Raw genomic sequence first — 23,951 nt, forward strand, 5'->3', positions numbered from 1 at the left:
TTCAGGTTCATCAAGGAGTAAGGAATGATCAAACGTCCACCCCCTTGATTGTGCTTTCCCTACCAAAACTAAGTCCATCCATACAGCTGCATGGTCTGATAAATGGGGAGTCAGAAATCCAATATCCTTGATTATACCTCTAAGGTCATGGCTCACAAGAATATAGTCTTTCCCTGACTTATGGCCATACTTGCTGTTGTAAAAAGAGACTCCTAACTGGGAGCCCAACATATCTCTCCAGATGTCACAAAGTCCAGTCTGCGCGATCATCATTTGGAGATACGTCTGAGACTTGGATAGCACATTGGCTCTACTGCTAGGGGACTTATCTACATTTGGATTAAAAACTATATTAAAGTCCTCAGCCATAATAATTGGGTCTGGAAATTCAAAAAGATTTGAGAAAATTGTTTTCAGAGAGGAGGGGTCATCTCGGTTGGGGCCATTATAGCCCACCACCATCAGCAAGAAGCCTTGAATAGACAATTTAGCGATGACCCACCTGCCACATGAGTCTACCATCGAATTTAGTATGCGAGCGTTTGCTTGCTTTTTAACCAAAATAGCTACACCCCTGATGTTAGCACTCTGATTAGAACTGATAAGATGTTCCAACCATTTTAAATTTTTTTAAATTCCAAACAATTCCTCTTTGAAGAGATGGGTTTCCTGAAGGATAATGATCTGCGCCGGAGAGTCTTTTAAATACTGCAGAATGTTAGCCCTCCTGGTTTTCACTCGCAGGCCATTAACGTTCCAGGATAAAAACTGGATAGTGCTCATGGGGGTTTAAACACCAGAACCTTGAGTGTCCTAAGTCACCCAGAGAACCGATCCCAGACCAAACGTGACATGACCAAACTAAGAGGCGAATGAGGAAATGTTTTGTTTTTTAACCCAATGCTCCCCATCCCGTGCTCCCCTCCCTTCCCTCCTGCACACCCTAAACCTAGCTCTCCCCTGGAGAACCCTACCCCCATTTACCTGGACTGATAATCCAGATTCTGCCCACTGGGGAAACCTACCATGTCCCTATATATTCAAGTATATTTTCAAGTGCTACATCAAGGCCAGAGACTGAGACCCTGAGACCCTGAGAACCTATCTCCAAGTCCCCACATCTCTAAATGTAACCCCACAAGTTTATATTAACTAATAAGCCAATGTATCTTACTTATCTCTCTGGTGTCTGATAGCACAGGGAACTCACTGCCTCAGGTAAGTTTAGACCCTCCCCCGAGAACCCCGGGGAGCCTGATACAAGTGAAATGTGTAATACTCAATGACTATTCTATTTTGTAACTTTGCCAAGGCTGTCCAAAAGCTCATCTGACTCTTGCACTGATTTTAAGTTATACATCTTATTGTTGTGCATGACTTTCAAGCGAGCAGGAGATTTTAATTGGGCAACCGCCCCCAGTTTCTTAAAGTCGTCCATTTTCCTGCCCAGCTCCCATTGTCTGTCTAAGGTAAGACGGGCCAGGTCAGAGTGGATTTCATAGGCAAAGTCTCTAGGTTTCAAAGACGTTTGCTTTAAAGCACAGTTAAGGATCTTTTTCTTCAAGGAAAACGTGAGGAAATTAATGAGAATCTTTCTCTGCTTTGTCCGATTAGGATGCTTCCTGAAGGGGTCTCTGTGGACCCTCTGTATATCTTTCTTCAGGTCCTCCTCAGAATCTTCAATCTGAACAGATTCTTTTATGAGAGTAACAATGAAGGACTTAAGATCTTCCCCCTCCCTCCCTTCCGGAACGTTCAAGAGACGCAGATTGTTTCTCCGTGAGTTGTTTTCTAACATCTCGAGCATGTCCCGGAGCATCACCTCCTCTCTCTTGAGCGATGCAATATCTGTTCTGGCAGCTCTCAAGTCATCCCTGAGTTCTCCCACTGTATTTTCCAAAACCACAGTCCTGGAGTTTAGGAGATCGATTTTCTTCTCCAACGACTCGCAAAAAATCCGGATCTCTCCTTGGTTTCCCTCAGAGACAGAGAAACCCTTCCTTATATCTACTGAAAGGGAAGAGAAGAGGGCCTCCAGTGAAGCCGCTGAGGACCCACCAACTCCTTGCTCCTCAGAAACTTTGCCCTGCTCTCTGCTGTCGTTATCTGCCGTGGTTTGACAGCCTGGAATAGCCTCTCTCAAAGAAACACTGTTTGTGTCCGAGGCCTTAAATTGAACCGGACCAGAAATTGAGGATACAGTTTCAGGTGAAGTTTGTGAAACTGGGAGGGGGCAACGAGCCGCCTCCCTCCTTTCCAAAAAGGGGGTTAACTCCCACTACCCTTTCGAGTGCTTCCTTAGAGCCTCCCCTTGTTTAACCATGTCCAACACTAATGGTTGTACTTTAAAGTATGACCTCAGGAAAGGCGTAATCTTAATTCTCGAGTCCAGAGGGTTACTTTTGGCTCTGCCTGCTTTAATACTCCTGCCCTTAACCTCACAATACTGAAAAGTTGTGCAGCTACTATCAACGACTGTAGCTGGGATCGCGCTAACCTTCCTCTCCTCCTGAATTATACTGTCACTTATAGCAGATTTCCCATCCAGGGGATTTTTAATGCCTTTCCTATCGGACTTTGCTTTTGCCAACCCCTGTGCCCCACCACCACGTCTCTTGCCTCTCCTACTACCTTATATTGTAGGCACTATGGGCGCTGTGTTGTTTGCAAGGGTAATGCTGGAATTGTCTCCCTCCTCCTGACCCTCCAGTACCTGCTTCAATTTTTTTTGCTGTGGCCGAGTGATGAGAAGCACTAGTTTACCACCCTCAGTAGTAAATGTGGCACTGGTGGAGACTACAGTGGGATGTCTCCACCATTCATGCCCCCCTGCACCTGTTCTTGCTGCAGTTGATTTTGTTGATTTCGTTGCGGCTGCGGGAGGAATGGCCAAAGTCCTCTGTCCTCAGGAGGCGAGGGCACGCTCAACTGCTTCCGAAGATCAGCCCTCTCCAGTGTGGTGGAAAGTCGTCCAGTGCTGCCTCTGCCGGTGTCAGCCCGGAGGAGCCCGCAAGCCGCTGCTCTGCGGCCCCTCCTTGGCTCCAGGGCGGCAGCAGACCAACGCGGCAAGTCGGCAACCGCGCCAACACACATCCCGCTGAAAAGGGGACAAAAAGAAAACAATCCTCGGCCCCTGCACAAAAAGGAAGGGGGGCAAGTTAAGGACCGCTAAAATCCGCTGACAAGGGATGCAGAAAAATGCATTGCGGGTTTCAGCCTCGCCTGCAGATCAAACGTGGGACGTAGCCGCCACCATCTTCCCCCCAGTTTGCAGTCTTGCTAGATCAGGAGGGGTGCCCAAAGCACTACCCTCATTGTGTTGAAAGGCTACCATCTTCACCAAGAGGAGAGCAGCACCAGCATAATGGTGGCAGCATACCGTGTAATGATCAGGAGGAGGAGCAGGTGTCAATGGAGTGGGGCTTACCGGTTCACTCACCTTGTTAATAGTTCTGCTGCTGTGTGCTTAACTAAGACTTGGCCTACATCAGTTGGCTGTAGAGTGCAGCATAGTGTGGGAGTAGTGACTCTGTGCTGTATTTTTATGTGCCTGGGAAGGGTACAGTACAGGGATAGAGCAGCACTGTGCAGGTCAAGCTTGGGTTGTGCATGTAGCGAATATATGTATGCATGTGAGGAATAAATTAAATGAGTGATGTAGTGCAGTGCAGTGCGTGCACAATAAAAGTATTCTCTAGGCGTATGTGTGCTTGCGAGAAGTACATGAACGGTGAAGTGTTGTGCAGCATGTGCATGGTGAATGTGTATACTGGCAGTGTGTTTGTAAATAGGACACCATTGTACAATACACAGAGGATACAGTACTGAGCAGTGCACACAGAGTGATTGTGTGTGCCTGGGTTGGCACAATACATGGAGGTGAAAGTACTGGACAGTATTTGTGCTGTGTATGTATATTGAGTGCAAAGTGTGTCTGCAAAGGTATATTGCAGGGAGAGCCCTGTGTTCCATTTTGGGAAGTCCAGGCCTGCCTGATGAAGACATGAGGAGTAGAGGAAACCCCCCAAATAGATTTGTGCATTGCTGCATTCTTGTGAGCTGGGTGGGACACAGTGGACGAAGGAAGAGAGAGACTCCCCCTGTACTTCAAATAGGTTCTCTTTGATGTATGATAGATCACAAGGGAAGGGGCCTGGACACATCGCAGGAAGGAGATGGGGCTTGTTAGACCTGGCACCTTGGCGTGAGTTTCCCTTCCACTTTTTGCTGATGTGCCTCATGGGGTTTGTTGGTGTTGGCTGCTCAGAGCACTGTGCCACTGCCAATCAGTGCCACAGTGCAAGTACTCCCTTATGAAAAATGTATACATTGATTGGTGTCCATGTTTGGCTTATTTGGTTTACTATCAGCCCCTAGTAAAGTGCACCAGGAGTGCCAGGGCTTGTAAATACAAATGCTGCTGGTGGGCTTGCAGCACTGGTTGTGCCACCCACAGAAGCGGCCTAGTAAAATGTGTCTAAGGTCTGCCACTGCAGAACCTGCGTGCAGTCTGGTGCTGTCGCACTGACTGCGCAAGTGCACCCACTTGCCAGTCCCTAAACCTTCCCTTAACTACATATTAGTCACCCCTCTGGTAGGCCCAAGGGCAGGGTGCATTGTAGGCATAAGGTAGGACATGCCCTGATGTGTGTGGCATGTCTTAATAGTGAATTACAGCCATTTTCGTTTTTCACTATTGAAGGCTACCTGCTCTCCATAGGCCAGAATGGGCTGCTGGAATTACTACACGCTGTAATCCCAGTGGACTCATAGAGCATGGTAGAAAGTCAAGTTTAGTATGCCTGAACTCAGAATAATAGAATACTTATTTTAGTAAAGTTTATTTTAATATCCTGTGTTTGTAAATACTACTTTTAGAAAGTTAGTATTTACTTGCTTAGCCATTTCAGTCCGCTTCTGCTGTGTGTGTGTGTGCTGTCTAGTTTCAGTGAGGGGCAGGGCTGGGGAATTCCAGGAGACAGGCTGGCTGCCAGGTGGTGGGTAGAGAGATTACACCAGGATGGGTGGGAGGAGTACGCCTTGACTCTGAATAGACCTGTGCTCTGCCACCACAATGCCGGCTCTGCCCCCTGTGGAGCGGCTGATGTCCCTGCCCTGCAGCTGAAAGGAAAGAGCAGAGTCACCACAACAAAGTGCTCCAAAACCGGACTGAGCCAGGCCCAGGCCCCCTGGCGACAAAGAACAAAAGAATTGCTGTATAAAAGAAGGAGCCCTGCTCCTAAGAAATCAGATCCTGTTTGCGCCAAGAAGAAACTCTACCTGAAGAGAAGGACCTGGGAAAGCTACATGGAGGAGTACTGTCTCTAAGCCTGAGAGACTGGCCTGTGGTGGGTGCCTTGCTGCTGGAAGGAGAGGAAAAGACTGAAGAAAAGACTTTTATTCAACTTGTGCTTTACAAACAATCTCCAAGGGCTTGCGTGTGAACTTGCCCCCTGAACTGCACCCCAGGAACAGTGGGCGCTACCTTTCCCTGGAAGAAGAGGAAGCTGCTGTGGGTGGCCCTGCAACGCTGACCCCAGAAGAACCTGTGTGCCCCCACCTCGCTGAGCACCGTGACCTCTGGCTGCCCGGGCTGCTGTGAGCACCGCGAAGACCAGCCCGCCTGGTCTGACCAAAGCAAGCAACTGCCCCCTCGAGCCGTAGCTCGCAACGTGAAGGGAGACAACCTGCGTCCAAGCGCCGAGCCTCTGCGACCCTGAGCCGCCGAGACCACTGTAAGGACCCAAGGTGCACTGGTGTCTGCCGACAGCGCAACACGCTGAGGATCACCCCGAGCTGCCCCTCCTGCTTCCGACCTCCGTGGTATGCTGAGACGTCCCCGAGCGCCCCCCGAAGCATCGCTGTCCACGGAAGAGCCGGGATTGCAACGCGACGCGGGACGCCCTTTGCGGGACTGCTGAAGCCGCCACGAACTCCCTAAAAAGATCCCAGGTACTGTGAGCTGAAAGCGCCCTCGTACGAACCGTACTTGCCTTTGTACGGTCCGTACCAGTGCTGGCGTCGCGCTACGCTATTCACGCGTGAAGCGTGAGCTTTGGTACGGTTCACCCCAGCTGTACGGAGCGTCCCAGCGAAGGTACGGTCCGTACCTTTGAAAATATATAGACGTTGCTCACGCAGGAAGCATGAGGTTTGGCAAGAGGCGTACCGGACTTGTGCGACGCGTACCTACGAGGGTACGGTCCGTACGGCTCAAGTCCTCGTATGCGTGCTCACGCGAGAAGCGTGAGAAACGGCACGATGCGTCCAAATAGCGGTACGAAGCGTACGAAAGGCGCTACGAAGTGCACAGACCTCAAAGAAGCGTATTTTGAACCAAGAAGTGCCATTTTAAGAACTGTGGACTCCTGAAAAGTCAGTACAAGGAACTGGAACCTACTTTGAAGTGAAGAACTGTATTTTTAAGACTGCTTGAAGAAACCTTGTATATAAAGAGTTTGTTTTTACAAAATACAGCCTTGTGTCTCTGTGTGGTGGGTTGGTGGTTGTTGTGTGGGACATCTTGAATGCTTAACCTAATGCCCTCTGGAATCTAGCCTGACTGCTCGCGCCACGTTACCTAGAGGGTGAGCAGGGGTTATTGTCCCAGAGTAATCCTTCACCCTGACTTAGAGGAAAGGGTCCCTGGTTGTCGCAAGTGCATACCTGCGCCAACCAGAGACCCCGGATTCTAACAGGGCTGATAAGGGGACCTTAAAGAATGGGGCTGGGAGCCCATTATTAACCTATTGATGCACATATCACTGTGGTTGACATCCAGTTGTGAGCTCTAGTCATTCCCATGGCCTGTGTCGTGGGTCTGTCAGCTTCAGAGTCTCTCCTGCTGTTACACACAGCCTTTCAAGAGGAAGAAGAGAGAGATAAGTGTGCATTTCAAAAGAAATATCTTTAAAGACCCAGAACCTAAATAACATTTGGTGTCTGGAAATGGTCTATAATAAGGGGAGGTTGAGAACCAAATATTTGGCATCTGCCAAGCAGCCAGAAAGGCTGTGTAAAAAGGGGAAGCTCTGGAAGAGTTCTGCCTGTGGCCATAACTGGGGGCTAAGACCTGCTAGTCTCCCTACTGGGTGAGGCGACATCACCCAGGGAAACCAAGACCCTGCTCTAAAGCTCGAAGCACCAGGACATTCCTGCTTGCTAAGACCTGTGTGCCCTGGAGGAAGAGGAGAGCTTTGGAGGGAGCGAGGTCCAGTAGAGGGCCCTACTGAGAGGACTCCTGGTGTGAGATGTGTGGAGATGGATGTGCACCGATCGGGCCATTGCTCATGTGCAGAAGCGATACTGTAACACCTGTATGGCAAGAGAGGGCCGCTATGGGCTGAGCCATGCATCGAGTGCTGTGCTGAGAGCGCCAAGTCCGCACCGCCCTCATTGCGGTGACCCCGTATGCCAGAGGATGCCACAGTGGAAGTGACTGTGTGTCTCAAAGCACTAAGACTTGTGTGAGCATTGACGTCGACCTCGCATGCCAAGAGATGCCATCGTGGTATTGGTAATCACACCTGAGAAGTCTATGCCTTGTCCACAAGTAGTGCAGCAACCCCGTAACACAGGTGGGCCTGCCTGTACTGAGTTTTAACAAAGATCAGGCCATTGCCCAGTAAAATTGAAGCTGCACCCTGTTATGGAGACTTGCCCCTGACTGACCCTGAGGAAGCTGGAGGATGCTGTGAGAACTTCGCTCCAGGGCTGGCCTCCAGTTGGAGGCACGGAGGTCAACCCCCTCACCCTGTGAGGAAAACCAAACTTACTGCGCTAATGGAAGCTGGGATCACCTTCGATCACTGTTGAGGATGACAATGCCACTCAGGAGAGAGAGCCTACACCTGCTGGGTGCTGCTGCATGTACTGTGACTAGCCCGACTCCTCTAAACAGGACCAGAGCTGCAAGTACCCATGGTTGGAGTAAGGCGTAAATCACTGAAATCTTCAGTGCTGCTGGATAGGGTAACACTTTGAACTATGCTTGTTGTTCCCTAGGGGACTTGCTGCTTAAGGTGCTGCAGCATCACAGACACTTTTGACTATTTCCTAGAGTAATACCTGTTAGTGAGCATTCTCTGGATGCTGCCACCAATGAATGGAGAATAGCCCTGATCACATTGCTGGGACGAGGGTGGGACATTGATTTGCTAGATAAACACAAGAGCCCGACCTCAAGGGATTGTGTTGTTGCTTACTAGTGTCGTTATTTCTTTAAATGTGCAGGATTAGAAATAAAATACTTTGTTTTATGTCTAATAACAACTGTTTGACTGGACATTGACTTAATGACATTACTGAATGCACTTTGAGTTATGAGTCGTGTTCACTAATCTGTATCTACACTTCCCCCCCGAGGGAGCCCCTGCATGCCCCATTGGCTCTGAAAGGGGCTATACCAATATCCTCAAAGGAAATTATGTGTTATGCCAAACAATTTAGAAGAATTCTCTGTTATTACTCAAAACTCAAGCTTCACCAGTTTGCACTATTTTAAAGCACAAAATGCATTCTCGTGTCCACTTTTGGTACAAGTACAAATTTCCCACTAAAGGAATGAGCACAAAATCATACATGATACGAACAACAACTACTCCTGTTCGGTTTATTCAGATTATTCTGCGCTTCAGCGATGGTGATTTTTACCTGAACTCCCTATTACGCTACATGGCATAACAGTGTTACCTCAGGAATTTTGCATAGACGCTGGAACAAATAAAATGCTGGAAGTTACATGTGATCAGGCCTACTGTAAACATCTTCTTTCTCTTCCTGAAAGAGACATCCTTCTCATGTTTCTCCCAGCTATGGTGTCAATGCTGTCAGCAGGGTATCTCCCCGTCTCTGCTCCCCAGGTCTGCTAACTTGCACTTATAAAACACTTCATGCCTTTGTGATGTCATCAGTGACTGCCAAGTTACCGTTAAAAATTTGAGACATTATGCAAGTGACAATTTGGAAATAACAAATCTTGACAACTCTTTATACAGGCATGGCCTCTCTAGGGAGGTAAAGAGTATCTTGCAATTTGCAACTTACAAAATGTGGCAAATTTGAAATCATACAATTGTTCATTCAAATATCTGCCACACAATGTGGATAAGAATTAAAAACAAAAAGTGCCAATCAAATTAAATTGATTTAAGCTACAAAAAAAGTTATTGAAAACCGAGCAAACTTGGAACATCAGATCTTTGTACACTGCAAGTCACATATTGTGAAAGGTAAAGAGGATATGAGGCATTGCTTCCTGATAGCTGGCCGCGAAGGTTAGTCGTTTATATATTGGTAGGAGATTGTCGTAAGAATATTTGACTATTTCTGTGCTGGTAGAAGTCAGTTTGAGCAAAGTGGCCCTTTACCTTTAAGCGTGGTCCAGGGGTTTATCCAGGTGACTCCTGTTCTTTGTCCAAACTTGACACAAAACACTCTGATTCACAAAGGGGTTTCAGCAACTTAATGTAGCTTCGGTGCTTGATATTCTTAAATCGACTTCCTGATTGACAGATTCATGACAAACTGAATTTTGGAATCATAAAGTGCACTTATGATGATGAAAAATCCACCAGAACACTGTAGTGTTAGGGTTAGGCTTCTGAAAGGAGACATGCGACTATGGTGGCCGTTCAAATATTGCAAGGTCATTTTCTACCCGGGAATCACATCTGCATTTGTTCATAAAAAGGTGGTTGGCGTAAATGCGGACATTAGCCACACATCTCATGCAAGTAGGGAGCGGGAGGTTTCTTCACAGACAGAATATTTTCAATGCAAAGAAAAAAGAAAAAGATAAATGTAGGCTTGCGTCACGTTTTCACCACATGTGGTACACAATGTACACCTAGAAGTCAGATTTATGAAACTACGCAAAGCCACTTTGCGTGACTCTGAGTGGCCTGATAAATCTGAAGTAGAGCAACAAGGCGCAAATCGCGGCATTGTGCCACTGTACCCTGGGTATGCGTTCCATTGACATTGCGGTGGGTGTTCCCACGCAACTCCAATGGATTTCGACGCATTCCCACACAAGGTCTTGTAAATCTGGGAATGTGCCAAAATCTTTTGCCTTCTCAGGAGAGGATTGAGGAGAAATATCTTTTTTTCTCCTTGTTTTTAGGTCGAGCCTAGAGCAGCGCATGCGTTGCTTGCTCGACTTTTAGTAAAGGGGTAAAAAAAGTGCTACCAGATGCTGCCATGGCCGGCCTAGAGCTTGAGTGCATGTGTGCGGGCGCACGCTTTGCGTGCCTCTCCCCGCGCTTCAATTCCCTCCCCCTCCCCCACCACAGATCTCCTCACTCTGCTGGCCTCATTAAGTGCATCGCGATCGTGATCACTTTCACTTTCGCACACAACTCCCGGGCTTCTCTTGTTGCATTAGTTTGTCAGTTCAAAGGTCAGAGTAAAAATGACCCTCGCCAATGCAAACTTGTTTTATCTTGTCCCAGCTTTATACTCTACCCATCCAATGGGTGTTATGCAAGATAAGGCTGCCAGCTGACTGGCTCTTCTCAAACCCCCGCTGTTCTTCATTTCGGGCAATCAGGAAGCTTTCACACTTTCTTACAGACGAGTCTAACATCTGAGCTCAGAGTCTGCAGAGCCCCCTGTCCCGTTTGGAGCTCCCAAGCCTTAGATAAGCAGTTATGTCTACCTGGGCTCTGCCTGTCAACGGAGATACGGTCTCGTGCACCTACCTCCGCGCGCTGGCTCTGCTCTGTTTCTTCCACACACATTGCCTGTTGTGTGTGAGAGGGAGCCCACGCCAGGACACTGGCTGTTCTGCTTTCAAGAAAAGTCTTCTCTAAACAGGGGATGTATGACGTTACAACGCATGCTATTACAATGCCTACCTTTACAACGCATTTTTTACAACGCAAACACTATTACAAGGCAATATTTTACAACGAATACTGTTACAACGCCAAACTTATTAAAATACTTAAAAGTGCTTTTACAACGAAAACCATTACAACGCATTCCATTACAACGCCAAAAAATATATTTTTCATTAAAAAGTTCAATAAAATCTGGCACGGGATGCAGGGAAATTAGGGGTTTTAGGGTGGGGAAGTGTATTAAAATGTGGAGCAAAACTGAACGTAAATCTACTGAAATGCATTACCAAATAAATGCGCGAGTATTAAAAGTAATACTCGAGTATTTAAATTAATACTCCTATTTCCCAAAAAAATCCGTTTTAACACATTTAAAAGTTTTACACAAATAACGAATATTTAAACAACAGTTCATATACATTTAAATCATGATTATATCAGAAAATAAGTAAACGGATTAAAACAGAAGACACATACACTAAGGTGCCGATCACGATCCGGCAAAAAATTCCCCCGTGCGACTCGTATCGGGTCTTTTTACCGTACGAATCGTACAAGTGCCGTACGAACTGGCAATCACGATTCGCATGGTAAAAAGTCCATACGAACCGCACTGGGAATCATTCCCCACACGTCCTCGGGTCGGAAAATGTGTCCGACACGTCCTCGGACGATTTACCTTACAAACGTGAAAAGCCAAGTCCGACCGAGGAATCACGATCCATCCCGTGCGTCCGAGCGTACAACCGTATGGAAAAAACACCGTCCGCACCGAACACCTATAGCAACCATGGAGACATGTGCCCGCATACGCGCCCAACACTCCCCCCAGCCCCCGTACATCCGACACGTACCCCCCGTATATGTATACCCCCACCCGTCTAGGTACACCCCAGTACGTTCCAGTCGTACCCCCACCCCAGTACGTGTCGTACCACCGTCAATGTACACCCCCCCACCCCTGTACGTGTCGTACCACCGTCTATGTACACCCCAGTACATTCCAGTCGTACCCCCACCCCAGTACGTGTCATACCCCCGTGTACCTACACCCCAGTACGTTCCAGTCGTACCCCCACCCCAGTACGTGTCATAGCCCCGTCTACCTACACCCCAGTACGTTCCAGTCATACCCCCACCCCAGTACGTGTCGTACCCCCGTGTACCTACACCCCAGTACATTCCAGTCGTACCCCCACCCCAGTACGTGTCGTACCCCCCGTGTACCTACACCCCAGTACGTTCGAGCCCCACCCCCACCCCAGTACGTGTCATAGCCCCGTCTACCTACACCCCAGTACGTTCCAGTCGTACCCCCACCCCAGTACGTGTCATACCCCCCGTGTACCTACACCCCAGTACGTTCCAGTCGTACCCCCACCCCAGTACGTGTCGTACCACCGTCAATGTACACCCCCCCACCCCTGTACGTGTCGTACCACCGTCTATGTACACCCCAGTACGTTCCAGTCGTACCCCCACCCCAGTACGTGTCATACCCCCCGTGTACCTACACCCCAGTACGTTCCAGTCGTACCCCCACCCCAGCACGTGTCATACCCCCCGTGTACCTACACCCCAGTACGTTCGAGTCCTACCCCCACCTCTGTACGTGTCGTACCACCGTGAACCTACACCCCAGTACGTTCGAGTCCTACCCCCACCCCTGGACGTGTCGTACCACCGTCTATGTACACCCCAGTACGTTCTAGTCGTACCCCCACCCCTGGACGTGTCATACCCCCGTGTACCTACACCCCAGTACGTTCCAGTCGTACCCCCACCCCAGTACGTGTCGTACCCCCCGTGTACCTACACCCCAGTACGTTCGAGCCCCACCCCCACCCCAGTACGTGTCATAGCCCCGTCTACCTACACCCCAGTACGTTCCAGTCGTACCCCCACCCCAGTACGTGTCATACCCCCGTGTACCTACACCCCAGTACGTTCGAGTCCTACCCCCACCCCTGTACGTGTCGTACCACCGTGAACCTACACCCCAGTACGTTCGAGTCCTACCCCCACCCCTGGACGTGTCGTACCACCGTCTATGTACACCCCAGTACGTTCCAGTCGTACCCCCACCCCTGGACGTGTCGTACCACCGTCTATGTACACCCCAGTAGTTCCTGGCGCACCCCCAACACAACCTCCTAAGTACGGAGCGCACCCCATACCCCAACATCACAACCGCATGTACGAGTCGTACAAAGCCACACACAAGGACATAATCGTACAACCAAATGGCCCATGTACACACCGTACACACGCTCAAAACGCACGTACACAACCAGGACAAAACAAAACAACACAAGAATACACCATTCGAAAGGCACAAAGCCACTAAACATGGCCAACAACCACTAAAATAACACAATCACTGACCTGCAACTGCCAAAAACAAACAGAGGCCCAATACACCACCACTCCTTATAACACACCCACCCAAACTTCAAACACTGCCACACCCACCCATGGACCAATAAAAAGGGCCCACACACACAAACCATGAGCCTTTGCAACAGACTCACTGCTGCCAGACACCACAGAACCAGACTACAAGCTACACCACACCTTACACTTGCACACCTTCACACAACCACCCTCACAAACACCCTCTCATCACATTCACACACACACACAACCATCCACACCCCCCCAACATCCACACACCCCCCACACCCACACCATCCCCACCCACACCCCTCACCATGCCCACTACCAAGAATCCAAAGTTCAGTCACCGAGAGTTGGAGGTCCTTGTTGATCAAATCCTCAGAGTCGAGCCACAGATCTTTGGAACATTGGTCAGAAGCACCAGCCAGGCAGCCAAAACAGCCATGTGGCAGACCATCATCGATGCTGTGAATGCCGTTGCGGACACCAGGAGGACCAAGCAGGATTGCCAGAACAGGTGGTACGATCTGCGGAGGAGGGTCAGAGCCAAGAGGCAGGAGGAACACGACCAGGCCAACGCCACCGGAGGAGGGCCCTCCCGCAGAGCCGTACAGTACCATCCCTGGGAGGAGAGGGTGATGGCCATACTGCCGGTGGAGGCAGTTGAAGGATTAGAAGGACTCCGAGACCCGGGTGAGTACACAAACAACGCACCTCACATGGGGGGAACTGCAACCACAACCAAAATTACTAACAGGCACGCAACCACCACAAGCGATCGCATGACTCAACCACACTCCATGAGCAGGCACATGCCACTGCTGCCACCATGCCCCATGCACCAAGCTGGACAATGTCAAGTCACAGGCCACAGAAGACAACAACACATGACACGTTAACCCGGATGGCGGGAGGCTGGGCACCAAAAATCACATAGTGCGACTCCAAAGCAGACAACAATGCCCTCTGCCCATATGGCCTAGGTCACAGCCAGACAAACACTGTGTCCCAACACAGGAATGACTTGCCAGCAAATGGCGGACGCCTTGCATCAACACATGGGGGTGAAGGCACTGTTTTGCACATGACAGCAGCTAATGAACAGCCAACATTGTGAAAGAGTGGCAGCACACACCACCACAGCAGCAGCGCACAGACACACATCACACCAAATGGGTGCCTGGAGATCAGAAACAAACTCACATCAACAGGCCAAGGGCCACTCAAAGATCTGCTAACAGTGTGTGCCCAGGAAGCTGGGCCAAGGTGACAGAGGGTGACACACGGAGGGAGGGAGAGGGGGACACAGAGGGAGGGAGAGGGGGACTGAGAGGGAGGGAGACGGACAGAGGGAGGAGGCTGACACACGGAGGGAGGGAGAGGGGGACACAGAGGGAGGGAGAGGGGGACAGAGAGGGAGGGAGAGGGGGACAGAGAGGGAGGGAGACACAGGAAGACGGACAGAGGGAGGAGGCTGACACACAGAGGGAGGGAGAGGGGGACAGAGAGGGAGGGAGAGGGGGACAGAGAGGGAGGGAGACACAGGAAGACGGACAGAGGGAGGAGGCTGACACACAGAGGGAGGGAGAGGGGGACAGAGAGGGAGGGAGAGGGGGACAGAGAGGGAGGGAGACACAGGAAGACGGACAGAGGGAGGAGGCTGACACACAGAGGGAGGGAGAGGGGGACAGAGAGGGAGGGAGAGGGGGACAGAGAGGGAGGGAGACACAGGAAGACGGACAGAGGGAGGAGGCTGACACACAGAGGGAGGGAGAGGGGGACAGAGAGGGAGGGAGAGGGGGACAGAGAGGGAGGGATAGGGGGACAGAGAAGGAGGGAGACACAGGGAGAGCAAATCAGTCCTTTGGTGTGTGGGAATGTCTGCTCGTCAGCAGGTGGACTGCGTGCATGTAGACAAGGGTGGCCAGTGCCAGAACCCCCCCTCTTCATCATGGCAAAACGCAGGGCCATGTCACAACCTGTACACGAGCACAAGGACAGCTACCTGCATCATATAAGTGTGTGGATCCACTCCATGTGCACATGTACAGTGCTACAAGGAAGGCGCAAATGCATGGCTCGCCACACCTGCACACTCCACTGCTGACTGCAGTCACACTTGACGCAGCAAGTAAGACTGTGCCACACATAGTTAAAGGGGCCGAATTGGTGCCCAAGGGACACACCCATGCACAAGTGCACTGTGAGTGGAATGCAAGACAGATCCTAATTCCAAGAGGAAATGTGCCAACTTTGAAACGGATGAAACATGGATGTTGCATGGACCAAAATTAACATTGTCTCTCTCACACACAGGTCAACGTCGTGCTGCACCCCCCAACACTGGGGGGGAACACTCACAGGACCCGGATCTGCAGGAGACCGAACCCACCGGCAGCGACCACTCTCACCACTCTGCGGACGACCCCGACCGACCTGGCCCCTCTGGTGTCCAACCACCTGCAGCACCTGCGTCAGGTACAACCGTGCCAACCACCACCCCCACTCCTGCCACATCCCAGGAGACACCCAGGATCCCTGCCCCAACACCACAATGCAGCCAGGCTCGCCAGGAGGGACGCGGTGTCCCGGGCACCCAGGAGGAGGCAGGCGACAACGCCAATGCCACCCCTAAGGGGTCCCAGAGACCCGATGTGCCCACAAGTGCAGGCCAGGCGCAAGTGGGCAGGGGTGGTGGGAGTGGAGGACGGCGGAGGCGCGAGCCTGACCAGTTGGCTGGGGATCCGGTATTTTCCCATGTCCGTAACATCCTGGACTCATACCGGCAGGACACCACGGGCATGGCCCAGGTTGTGTCCGTCCTCGAGGGGATCAAGGTCCAGCAGGCCCAGCAACATGCGGAGCTAATAGCCTGTCTACTGGTACACCAACGGAGGATGGAGGACAGACAGGCTGAGCAAGTGACGGCGTTCCAGGGGATTCACGCTACACTCCGTCGGATGGCCGACACCATGGCCGACCCTCCCTGTGCCAGAAGGCGGAGAACATCACCACCCACAGGGAGGGATCAGGAGGAGGAGGAGGAAACATCCGACGGAGCATCCCAGACGTCGTCACGGCCTGCTGCTGAGGTTCCCCGCAGGAAGACGGGTCGTCCACGGAAAGGACCGTGAGGGTGGCTGCTACATCACCATCTCCCAGGACACCTGGCCTGGCACCTGGCCCACTGGAGCAACAGCATCACAGCATCAAGAGACATTCTCTGCCACATGGCCCTGCTGGTCACTGGCTGACCAATGTTGACAAAGACTGTGGCATGGACTCTGAGGATTTCCAATGGCAAGGACACCAACTCCCCTACTGAACTTTGGATTCCCTAATCCCGGAAAGCCCCTCACTTTGTCCCCCCCCCCCAATAATAAATCACACTATTAAGAGTAGATGCCTGCTGGTAGCATTATTACCTAACATGTGTCTTGTACAGTCTAAACATGCCTGAGTCATCTGTTCTCTTCAACCATCCACACCCTGGGGCCTGAGTCTGGCACAGGACACATGGGTCACAGTTTATTAGGCAAGACAGACATGGAGCACCATACACACCCGTGATGGGCACAACCAGCTGAGGGGGTGGCCGAACAACCGTGCTGACAGACACACTGAGTACAGCAACAGTCATGCGCAGAGGTCAGGGATCCTGGCCAGTGTCCTGGGGGGCACCCAGGTATGTGTAGACAGGTGGCAGAACCATGTCCTGCAAGCTTGAGTCCGGTGGATGCAGAGAATGGGGTCATGGACAACGTTGGATGCATGGGGATGGCACATGTCACAATACCCACACAGTCATGGACATCATGCCCAATACACAGTCTCAGCACACACACACAGCTTGCATCTTGCCACTCGACACATTGACACATAGCCACAATCAGGGAATACCATGCCAGACATGCAGGATGCACCGTGCCAACACACCAGCATTGACTGAGAAGAGGCACCTTGGAGGCATAGGGACACCTTTATTAGTCATGTTTTTGGGATTGCAGAGGCAACTTGAAGTACACATGAACACATCATGTGGAGTGACATGGCACTGGCACCCCCCTTCTGCAGCACAAATGCGTGATAGCCATGGTACTGGCACACAAGCGTCGGCTAACAGCTAAATACCCACAGCTGCACACGGAGAGCCTGCCATACACCATAGATCCGCTGATGTGGAAGTCCCACACCATGTCAAGCCAATGCTAACCGTATGTGTCCGAGGGCAGTGTCACACACATTGATGCCATCATCACAATCCACTATCCCATCACTGATGACTGTCAACCAGGCAGACCATCTATTCAGGTGTACACAGCTGCATGTCGTGTCCCATGGGGATGCGACATGGCTGCAGAGGAACCAAACCCCGACAGGGGCAGTGTGCACACATCGTGAACAACTGCCACACCCAATACACCCCAGATGCATCCCTTACCCCATGGAGACTTCCAAACGTGTCCGTGCCTGTAACGCTGAGTCAGCCCACGATGTCATGTCCATGAGGAATAGCAGTGCCACAACAATGCAACCAGCAAACGGCATGCGCAGGTACCTGGGGAAGAGAGACACACAAGAAGTCAGCCACAAAAAGCACAGCCACTTGCATGTGCATTTACTCGACACATGTATGGATGACAACATGCTAGGTCACAATTATGACTGGGGAAATACTACCATCACTGCCACCATCACTCCAGTGACACACCCACACACACCTCTGACCCACGTGCCATACATGCAGGTGGAGACACACATCACAACGCATGCCACACGGGGACCAATGCGTGCACACTCAGACACTGGTACTCACCACTAAGCAAAGAAGTCGCGTATGAGCCGAGTCCGGATGTCCTCTTGCGGCTCCACATCCTCCACATCACTAGCCCCATTGCCAAGCCCTTCGTCCTCCACGGGTGGATGGTCCTCGTCATGTTGATTCAGGATGAGTAGCACAGCTCTTTCAACTGCCATGTTGTGCAGCATGCAGCAGACCATGAAGATCTTGCAGACCTTTTCCAGGGCATAAGGGAGTGCACCGCCGGTCTTGTGGAGGCACCGGAATCGGCTCTTCAGCATGCCAAACGTCCTCTCTATCACTCGCCTTGTCCGGCCATGGGCGGTGTTATAGCGGAGCTGGGCCGGCGTGATGGGGTTGCGGAGAGGTGTCAGCAGCCAAGGCATGTTGGGATAGCCAGCGTCCCCTACATGGGAAGCACATGGACATCGTTAGAACTGGTGAAGCGGTCGTGCTGGTCGGCTATACAGAATACAGGACAGACAGACTGTACCCACCAACAACACATGCCCGTTCGTTGCGCAGCTGCATCATCATATCAGGCATCCCGCTACGCCTCATGATGTAGGCATCGTGTGCTGATCCTGGGAAACGAGCACAGACATGTGAAATCACCATATTGGACAGACACACCACAAGGGCATTGATGGAGTGGTAGTGCTTCCGATTGCGGTACGCCACCTCCAGTGCGTGTGGTGGTACCAAACCTACATGTGTCCCATCTATGGACCCAATGACATGGGGCATCCCTCCCAGGGCATAGAATCCACGCTTGACCTCAGTCATCTGTTCAGGGGTTGGGAACTTGATGAAGTCATCCAGGTGAATCAACATGGCCTCCAAGAAATCATGCAGCACACCGCTGAACATGCTCTGGGACATGCCACCAACATGAGCTATGGTATTTTGGAAGGTACCCGTGGCAAGAAAATGTAGGGCAGCCATTACCTTCAGCTGGGGTGTCAGTGCCGTAGGATACCTGTGCTGCGGTTGCAGGTGTGGTGCCAGTCTCGCCGTCAGCTCCAGGATCAACGGTTGGGTGAAGCGGTAGAGCCGGATCCTGTCATTCTCCTGCATGGCAGCCAAGTCTGGAATTCTTCGGGCAAGAGGCGGCGCTCTGCAGTAATTTGGAAGTGACAAGGAAGAGTGAGTGCACTACGACAACAACTCATGTCTACTGAGCACATGTAAATCTGGCAATACACACATGCTACATAGGGAGTCAGGTATGTGCTACATGTCCAGGACACGTATGGATGCAAGGTGACACTCCTTCCAAGACCCAGCTACACACGGAGATTGAGAACCTCCCCATGCCACGCCATGGGAATAGCTGTGTCCCAGTGCAAGTGAACAGCCTGACGCAAGACAGGAGTGACATACACCCACACATCAGCAGAAGTGGGATGCCGATTGCAGAGACTGGTTGCGGAACACCGGAGCCACAGGTCACATGACATTACACTAGGCCTGCCCACACACCTTGCCATGAAGGTGCACATGTCATGACTCACCACACATTCCTTGTGAGGATGCTGACATGGCCTTGTCACGCTACTCCGTGTCCCATGCATACATGTGCACCTCACATCCGATACCACATGTGGCATGGTGTGCGGAACAGTGTGCAATGACAATCTACACACAGACACATGTTGGTTGCTGCAACGGCTGCAGCTGTTGAGGGTGCTACAACATCAACCTGATGAAAATCCCGGACACTTAAATGACATAGTCACATCATACATCTGGTGCCTTCTCCACTCAGGAGGCATGTTCCACATCACAGCCTGTCACACCTGTGCCCCACACATGTAGTAATGCACAGACGATGCCTTGATGTCCATTCCTGGACAAGTATGTCCATCCATGGACAAGTATGTCCATCCATGGACAAGTATGTCCGCCCTATTCCTACCTGTGTGTCGCCTATCTCCACTGTGATGTGTAAAAACCGCCGTACTGCTGCTAAGAGGGCCTGTGTATGTTCCCAAATCACTGTGGGAGTGCTGCCGTATGTGTACCCATCGTGATGGCGAGCGTACAGGCATTTGTACGGTCCGTACCTCTACGGGTACGCATACGCGTGCAGACCCATAGTGATAGTGAGCGTAGATGCGAGTGTACGGTCCGTACCACTACGAGTACGCATACGCGTGCAGACCCATAGTGATAGTGAGCGTAGATGCGTGTGTACGGTCCGTACCACTACGAGTACGCATACGCGTGCAGACCCATAGTGATAGTGAGCGTAGATGCGTGTGTACGGTCCGTACCACTACGAGTACGCATACGCGTGCAGACCCATAGTGATAGTGAGCGTAGATGCGTGTGTACGGCCCTATCACTATGGGTCTGCACGCATATACGTACCCGTAGTGGTACGGACCGTACACACGCATCTACGCTCACTATCACTATGGGTCTGCACGCGTATGCGTACCCGTAGTGGTACGGACCGTACACACGCATCTACGCTCACTATCACTATGGGTCTGCACGCGTATGCGTACCCGTAGTGGTACGGACCGTACACACGCATCTACGCTCACTATCACTATGGGTCTGCACGCGTATGCGTACCCGTAGTGGTACGGACCGTACACACGCATCTACGCTCACTATCACTATGGGTCTGCACGCGTATGCGTACTCGTAGTGATAGTGAGCGTACATGCGAGTGTACGGCCCGTACCACTACGAGTACGCATACGCGTGCAGACCCATAGTGATAGTGAACGTAGGCATGCATGTACGGGCCGTTGCCATGCATTTGGGGTGCCCTAGGGCCCCGAAACGCACCGTACCTGTGTGTGATGCTCCAAATTACATAGGGGACAAGTATTAAGGCCTACATGCATGCTGGTTGTCATGGAGACCAAGTTCAAATTTCGAAATTGTTCTGGAAGGTGCACAGCAGAAGTCAGTTGGAATTATTCTACTTTGTTGCAATGTGTTTGTGGGGCTGACATCATGCAGGAGAATGAAACCGATAGAGAACACACAGACTGCTAGGTTTGAAGGGATTGGTGGAAACATAGGATGCAAATGTGAGTGACCAATCACTCTGTACTCCTGTGCATGAGACTGGGCAGAAGGGCACATATAAGGCAGCCAGGTCCCATGAGGGAGTACTTGCCTGCACATCTTTGCATTCGTCGACCCAGCTGCTGCTACTGATTCCCTGGAACCATGTCAAGGGCTGTGGAGAGGACACAGCCATTCACCCTGGAGGAGAACATGGCTCTGCTGGATGTGATCCTCCCACAGTACTCCATGCTGTATGGGCGACCAGGGTATCAGGTGAGTGCATAGGCCACTGCCACAGACTGTCCCTATGTTGTGACTGTGACTTCTGCCATTGTGTCCAGGTGTAACACACATGCCATGTACTGTCGGGGGGGTCCCAGGGGGGGGGGTGCCTGATGTCTCCCAGCAGTGCCCTGAGACAGGAGGGGTGGGTGTGGAGTCCTCCCAGCAGTGCCCTGAGACAGGAGGGGTGGGGGCCTATCACTCACAGCAGTGCCCTGAGCCAGGAGGGGTGTGTGCAGAGTCCTCCCAGCAGTGCCCTGAGACAGGAGGGGTGGGGGCCTATCACTCACAGCAGTGCCCTGAGCCAGGAGGGGTGTGTGCAGAGTCCTCCCAGCAGTGCCCTGAGACAGGAGGGGTGGGGGCCTATCACTCACAGCAGTGCCCTGAGACAGGAGGGGTGGGGGCCTATCACTCACAGCAGTGCCCTGAGACAGGGTGGTGTGTGCAGAGTCCTCCGAGCAGTGCCCTGAGACAGGAGGGGTGGGGGCCTATCACTCACAGCAGTGCCCTGAGACAGGAGGGGTGTGTGCAGAGTCCTCCCAGCAGTGCCCTGAGACAGGAGGGGTGGGGGCCTATCACTCACAGCAGTGCCCTGAGACAGGAGGGGTGTGTGCAGAGTCCTCCCAGCAGTGCCCTGAGACAGGAGGGGTGGGGGCCTATCACTCACAGCAGTGCCCTGAGACAGGAGGGGTGTGTGCAGAGTCCTCCCAGCAGTGCCCTGAGACAGGAGGGGTGGGGGCCTATCACTCACAGCAGTGCCCTGAGACAGGAGGGGTGTGTGCAGAGTCCTCCCAGCAGTGCCCTGAGACAGGAGGGGTGGGGGCCTATCACTCACAGCAGTGCCCTGAGACAGGAGGGGTGTGTGCAGAGTCCTCCCAGCAGTGCCCTGAGACAGGAGGGGTGGGGGCCTATCACTCACAGCAGTGCCCTGAGACAGGAGGGGTGTGTGCAGAGTCCTCCCAGCAGTGCCCTGAGACAGGAGGGGTGGGGGCCTATCACTCACAGCAGTGCCCTGAGACAGGAGGGGTGGGGGCCTATCACTAACAGCAGTGCCCTGAGACAGGAGGGGTGGGGGCCTATCACTAACAGCAGTGCCCTGAGACAGGAGGGGTGGGGGCCTATCACTCACAGCAGTGCCCTGAGACAGGAGGGGTGGGTGTGATGCACAGTGTGAGCCTTGATCATTGATTGTGACATTGCCATCATTCCACCTGTGTACCCACTGTGGCACGTACTGCTTTTTCCCTCACCAGGGGATGATGTCCCTATGACAAAGGTGCAATGCGTTGGCTGCATGACATGCCTTGTTGTAACCAGCTAATTTGTACCCATATGTCTCTCTGTGACATGTGGCTGGTGTATTGATGTGGTGTCACTTGTTCCTCCTCACAGGTAGGCGCCACTGCCAAGGAGCAGATCTGGCTGACCGCCGTCAGTGCCGTGAGGGGTGTGGATGGTCGGTGGCGGAGCCTGCCCCAGGTGAGGAAACGCTGGCAGGATATCCGGTGCTGGACGCGGAGGATTGCACAGCTCCTGCTGGGGGACTCACCTGAGAGCCACAAGAACCGCGGCCGCCGCCGTCTGAGCCACCTCCACAGGCGTGTGCTGCCGGTGGTCTTTCCAGACCTGGAGAGGTGCTTACAGGCGATGCAGCAGCCGGAAGGGGGTAGGTACATGTGTGTTTGTTGTGTGTCACCGGCATTTGTAAGGGCACAGTAGCATGAATTCACTGGCAGGGTTTAAAGGTGCTGTGCAGATCCTGTTTGCCCCAGTATAGCGCTGCGCCCCTGCCACCCTTCCCCTCCTTGCAATGTGTTCCCTGGTCTGTGTGTAGTCACTCCTTCACAAGGTAATGTAGGCTGGCGCTTTGTCCACGAGAACAATGACTGTAGCATCATGTGTGGGGGTGGTGTGTAACAGGTTGTGGGACCTTGCCTGTGCACTGTCAAGTTCACTGCATGGGGGTTCCATGTCAGTTGGCACTGATGCTGACTCCAGACATGGGAGTTGGTCTCTCATGTGTCATGCCTTACAGCGCGCATGTCCTATGTAGTGGCCTGTGACATGATGTGCATGAGTGTGCGATACACATAGTGCAGGGATGGTGACGTGTGTTGCAGTCATTACCATTCAGTAGCATGTAGTTGCGTGCCCACTACTGTCCCCTGGGGCACCTTTTCCTCAGCGGTGTATGTGTCATCATAAACGTGGACAATCTCAGTGTCTACAGCGTAGGTTGTGCTCTGTGCCATTGTCCCTTGTCACCATGTATATAGACGTGCTATTTTGTACAGGTGTCCACTGTGCAGCCTGACCTGATTGTCCTTCTTCATACTCACAGTTGCCAGTGCCTGTGTGTCTTGTTATACTCATCTGAGGATGGGCACTGGTACCTCATTATTTGTACAGGCGCACCTTGGCTGTTTGGCGTCCAATCTTGCTTTTTGCCTGCCCCTGTGTGTCTCACCCAGACTATGAGATGTTGGTGCCACCTGTGTCTCAACAATTTGCCTCGTGTAGGGTCTTGTTGGGGCGGGCAATCCCTATGTGTCAAATCCTGATTTCTACTTGCTGGGTCTGGGCAGTGTGTGATGTGTCTG

Source organism: Triturus cristatus, chromosome 1_1, assembly GCF_964204655.1.
Source record: "Triturus cristatus chromosome 1_1, aTriCri1.1, whole genome shotgun sequence".
NCBI lineage: Eukaryota > Metazoa > Chordata > Amphibia > Caudata > Salamandridae > Triturus > Triturus cristatus.